Consider the following 6,021-nt stretch of genomic DNA (forward strand, 5'->3'; position numbering starts at 1 on the left):
GTCTTAAATGAAGCTAAATTTGTGACCAGATGCATACCACTTATATTTGTTTACAGGAAAAGTTGTAAGTACTAGAATCAGGTCAACAATGGGGATGTCCATGGAAAAGCTGTTTGAGGTGGAGAAGTCCAGTTTGGATGTGTTGCTTTGTAGGCTGCTCTGATTTGTTAAGCAAGCATTCAGATAAATGATGGGTTAGGCTGATTGCATATACCTTTTTCTAACCTTTTCATTATGCACTTCTTCGTTTTGTGTAGTTCAACCAAGGATATTTGGTATATCTAGTTGAATTCAGGCAAAGCTGAAAAAAATTCAGAATAAAATATTTTTTTAAGGAAACATTATTACAAACCACTGTTTTGATAATAAATCTCTAGTCTGATCCATGTTGGGTCTTTCAGAACAGTCTTGCGACCGTGTGAGGGGGTTTTTGAGGGAAATGCCCCTAAACCACAACATGAACGGGGCACAATGGTGGCCAGAAGCGGACTCGCTCACTGCGGTGGCGAGAGCTCAAGGCGTGACGTCACTTTCCTGAACCGGGCTAAACACATCGCTAGTCTGGCGGGGAGGCGCATCATGAGGGGATTATAAACTTCCAAATAAAAAAAAAGCGCCGCTCCAGTTTCAGGTCGCGGGTTTCCCAGGAGGACTCTTTGACCAGGTGATAGACAGAGCCCTCAGAACTCTGAGGCTGCTGGTGGACTCTGGTCCGGTCCAGTCCAGTTTAGTGGTTCTGGTCTCGACCTCAGGATCCTCCCATGTAGCTGGGAGCTTCACCTTCTCCATCATCATCATCATCCTCAGCTCATGAGCGTAAGATAATTGTTTCCCTCTCTGGAGGACTTCCTCCTTTTAGTTCTTAAAATGCAGGTACGCACTCAACGTAAACAAATCACTTCTATCTACAAATTTTACAAACCTGAACATAAAAAACAAATCACTACCTCCATCTTAAATGTCTCAGTTCTTCATGTATTTTCAGTTACTGCAGCTGTTTCTCTAAGTAAACAAACACACCTCAGCTGTTTCTCTAAGTAAACAAACACACTAAACAAAAGTTTACAATTTGTTTACAACATTTTAGAAAACTTAAAACTTTAGTGACTTGATCCCAAGTCTGAACCTGATCCTGGTCCTGGTCTGTGGACTGACACTCAGTAAATGATGCATATACACCTGGTCCCTGGGCTGTCGTGTGTCCAGTCCCTGCGTGTCCTCTCTGTCCCCACATGTCCTCTCTGATTTTAAATGTGATCAGGTTTTAAATTCTGGCTTTGATTAAATTTGTTTTTGTTTGTTTGTGTTTGTTTGTTTGTTTATTTTGCAGACGGGGGCTGAGATCTCGACAGTGAACCCGGAGCAGTACTCCAAAAGATTAGTAATTATTTTAGATGTAGTTATTTTAGCAATAAAAGAACTGATTTTTTTAATGTTTAATGCAAATCAAAATTATTTAGGAATGTTTTACGATAGTTTTCACAAAATATTTATCAAACTTTAATTTTGATTTTTTTTCCCAAATTTTAATACAGATTTGAAAATTTGTCTGTAAGCCCCTGTACCTGTTCTCAATGAAAACCATTTTCGATGATGTATGTATTGATTTTTAGAAGTGTTAAGTAAATTTTATAATTGTTTTTATGCCACTTTGTTGTCTTAGATGTAACAGGTCTCTCTTGTAAATGAGACAACGAGTCTCAAGAAATCTTCCTGTATAAATTAAGGATAAATAAAAATAAAATAAAAATAAAAGCAAGCACCTTTGAATACTTCTTTATATTTTGCAGTTTTAGAGAGAGAGAGAGAGAGNTCCCCAAATTTTAATAAACAGATTTGAAAATTTGTCTGTAAGCGCCTGTACCTGTTCTCAATGAAAACCATTTTCGATGATGTATGTATTGATTTGTAGAAGTTTTAAGTAAATTTTATAATTGTTTTTATGCTACTTTGTTGTGTTAGATGTAACAGGTCTCTCTTGTAAATGAGACGAGTCTCAAGAAATCTTCCTGTATAAATTAAGGATAAATAAAAATAAAATAGAAATAAACCAAGCACCTTTGTATACTTTTTTATATTTTGCAGTTTTATTATAATTGTTCTCATGAAACTTCAAACTTTCTGCTTCATTGATCAGCAAATATCTTTGCTGATAGACTTTGAGATGTCAACAATTCAGAGAATTAAGGCTTCTCTCTGGTGTGGATTCTTTGATGAATCTTCAGCTGTTGCTTTCTTGCAAATCCCTCCTCACACTGGTCACAGGTGTAGGGCTTCTCACCAGTGTGAATACGTAGATGATCCTTCAGATGTTCTTTTCGTTTGAATCCATTCCCACAGTGGTCACAGATGAAAGGCCTCTCCAGAGTTGTTGAGCTGCTGTTGGTTGGAAATCTCTAACTTGGAGCTCTCCTCACTCTGGTCACTGCAGTGTGGTCCTTCTGGAGCTTTGACTGAGCGGATCAGCTGGTCCTCATCGAAACCACCTCCACCTTTGTCTTCAGATCCATCTGGACTTTTGCAGTTCTGATTCTGATACACAAAAAAGAGGAAACAGTTGCAGTATAAAGATCTGACGTGACAACAACTACCTCCTGAATCAGTTCACCTTCCTGTGTGATAAAAGCCAATCGGTGTTTAATTTCATGCAAGTCAAAAATAAAATGAAATATTTAGATTTTAAGGTGAATACTTTGTATAGATAGTTGATTTAAGAGTGATTGAACACTTTATGTTGTTCAAAAACAAACAAAAACTTCTCCAGCCAACAGAATGTGCTGTGTGTGTTTTCTCCACACGTTCCAAACATGCTTACATTTGAAATGTGGTTCAATTAGAAATTAAATTGAGTCTTTCCATAAATTTTTTTCTATAATTCAACAGTTTTAAGTACATTTGACATTTCCTACCAACCAGCTTTTGTCACAGTGTTAAGATTGAACAGTGACTTACCTCTGCCAGTCCTGGCATGGGGCTGCTGGTGTCACTCGGGTCGTTTATTCGAAACTCCTCCATATTTGAATCCGCTTTAAGAAAGGAAACAGAATAAACTCAAAAACCTACAGAGCAATACAATGAAACTTAACATCCTTACAGCAGAAAGGACAAAAAAAAAAACAATACTGGCACAAGTATCTCTTAACGTTTCGTTTAAATAACGGGCCTCCCTTATAGTAAAAAGAAAACTAACAGAATATACTTAACATTGAAGATCAGTTGTGTGCAGCAGAAAACTTATTTATAGTTAAGAACTTTTAATAATACAGAAAACTAAATAAAAGTAGAACAAAAANTGCCAATGTATGGCTGTGCTGCAGAGCAGAAGAAACAAGAATAAGGCCTAAATATTACAATCATTAGTTTTACAGGCGAAACAACCCACATATACGTGTTTTGCATGATTGATGTTTGATTTTGTTTTTATGAGTTTATCTCCTGGATAAAATGCAAAAATCCCCCATTCACTTTCCATCTTTGCCTTTCTTATAGTGGCATGTCAATTCTGACAGTGACCAGACACAGGTTTATATGATCCCATGACTATTAGTGTCCCAGGACATTGGCAGCTCTTGAGTGTCACTTAAGTTAAGAGTAAGACCATGACAAATTGTAATTTCAAGGAACGCGTCTGCAGATAATCCCGTTTCATGTTAATGGAAATGCATTTGAAGGACCTGTTACTTTAGTGTGATGGATAGAAACTAAGATGGATTGTAACTATGGCTTCTTTTGTGTCCCAATGTGTGCTTGAGTCCTTCAGAAAGGTTGTCAGGAAACGTCATTATTTTTCATCTTCTTTGCAGCTTTGACTTTACTTTTTGGACAATTCAAGATTAAAAAAAGTTTCCTGTAAAAGAGTTTTTTGTGTAGCTTTTATCTTGATTATACTAGTTGTTATTGTTTGCCACATAATATCACAATATGTTTATAGTTATGTTGTTAAAAGGTAACATAAAAAAAACATGTAAACCCCCTAAAGTTGTACAATGCAAACTGATCAAAAACTAACTCACAAACTCAAATGTCTACATTTTTTATACAAAATGGTATTTCTATATCATAATATCTTATATTTTAAAGGAAAACCTGATAAATGTTAATTTTTTTAGCTGTTTTGAATGTTTCTCAACAGAAAGCAGTGTTTTGTGTGGAATAATTATGCTCATTAGTGAATCACAAATAAAAAGGAATAATAATAAAATGAAAATTTAACATTGTTCTCAGATTATTTACAACTAACAAATGTATTTGTATTTACAAAATGTTTAATAAAATTGGGTGTTTGCCACGAGCCCCCCCCCCCCCCAAGCTTTTACCCCCCCCCCCCCCCCCCCAAGCTTTTATTTTGAAGGTTTGTTGACAAAAACATCCGTTTACGGTTTTAAGTAATTCGCGCCTGCGCAGAACTCCGTTACCAGGAAGTGACGCTCCATAGTTACAGAACACTGCATATACGTAATAGATAAATTTGCATATTATGCAAATTTATCTATTACGTATTTCAGATTAATTTGAAGGAATTCCAGCCAAACGGTTAAACACTATGGAGCTCTCTCAATCGTCAAAAGGTAAGATATAGTCTTGTCTCCGCCCAGCTAACTTAGCCGTGGTTGAACAGTAAACACTGGCAGTATTTCTGGATTTTAGAGTATGTTTGCTCTCTTTTGTAACGGTATAACAAGCTACCGAATTTGAAATATCCATACGAAAGATAGGGCACGGANAAAAAAAAAAAAAAACAATACTGGCACAAGTATCTCTTAACTCTTCAGTTAAATAACAGGCCTCCCTTAGTAAAAAGAAAAATACGCTGTTTTCCTTCTCTCCTGCCCTTCCTCATCTTTTTCTGCTTTGCTGCTGGAGCCTTCTCTAYATTTTTCATCCGAAACTAGAAATTATGGATATTTTAATTTTTATGGATTTGGTCAGATGAAACTGTGGGCAGGCATGTGTTTCTGGGCATAACACCTGTCCCGGCCGGCTCCACAGCAGTCAGGTTGAAAACGGGAACCCCTTCAGTTCGCTCTGCGGTCTGTAGGAGGCGCAGTGCGGTTGCCATCTTGAGGACACACTAAACCAGTGTTGCCAGGTGTGCGATAATTATCRTATTTGTACGATAATTTTGCCCTCTGTCCGATGTACTATCTTCCAAAAATCCCATAATGTACAATAAATTGACCACTTCAGAGTATGACGTAATCGACCCGACACACTGCTCGCTGACATGAGAGGTGGCGGGTTGTGGAACACAGCGATCCCGGTATAGCGACTTCCTCGCTATATTTACAGCCTTTTCAGACCCTCTAGAGACTGTTATTCAGAAAAGAAACTAGTGAAAATCTAGCGACTCTTTTTCTGGTGTTATTGAGACTGAGAGACTCTGCAGTGAACACATTTCTCCTTTGTGCTGCTGAGAGCTCCTCCTCCCCGGTCCCAGAGCACCGAGGCTTCTTCACGCTGCGTCTCTCTCCCTGCTGCAGGTAGATATCCATCCCATCCAGACATGAAATGAATACTGCTGCTGCGACTGATCCATGATGGGATGTTAATAAAAACATTTCTATGGTTAAAATAGATCCCTTTGCCGGTCCAAAGCCAATAGAAAGGAGGGTTAGAGCTGTGACAGTAAAATAAAAAATATATATTAATCTATATACTGTATATTTTAAAAAAGGAGCAACAGAAGAAACTTTATTTTTTGTTCTCTTGACAAACTACTGTCTCTAAAGAAAAAGCTGGCTGCCACGACGCAGTCACCAATGTTTTTATTTTATTTTACCTTTTTTTTACCCTATTAAAACGCTACTGCTTAGGCTACCAGCTGGTCAAAGAATCAAATGTCCAATGTGACACAAAAAGGATGATTCATATATTGAGTTGAATGTAGAATCTGTCTCCAAAATAGTTACGCATTTATTTATGTTTTTTAAAAAATATGTTTAACAACTTGCAAATACACCAGAATGCAGGAAACAGCACCTACGTCATTCAAAAATTTCTGGGGGAGAACCCCAGACCCCC

This window comes from Austrofundulus limnaeus, unplaced genomic scaffold (genome assembly GCF_001266775.1).
Source record: "Austrofundulus limnaeus strain Quisiro unplaced genomic scaffold, Austrofundulus_limnaeus-1.0 Scaffold20, whole genome shotgun sequence".
NCBI lineage: Eukaryota > Metazoa > Chordata > Actinopteri > Cyprinodontiformes > Rivulidae > Austrofundulus > Austrofundulus limnaeus.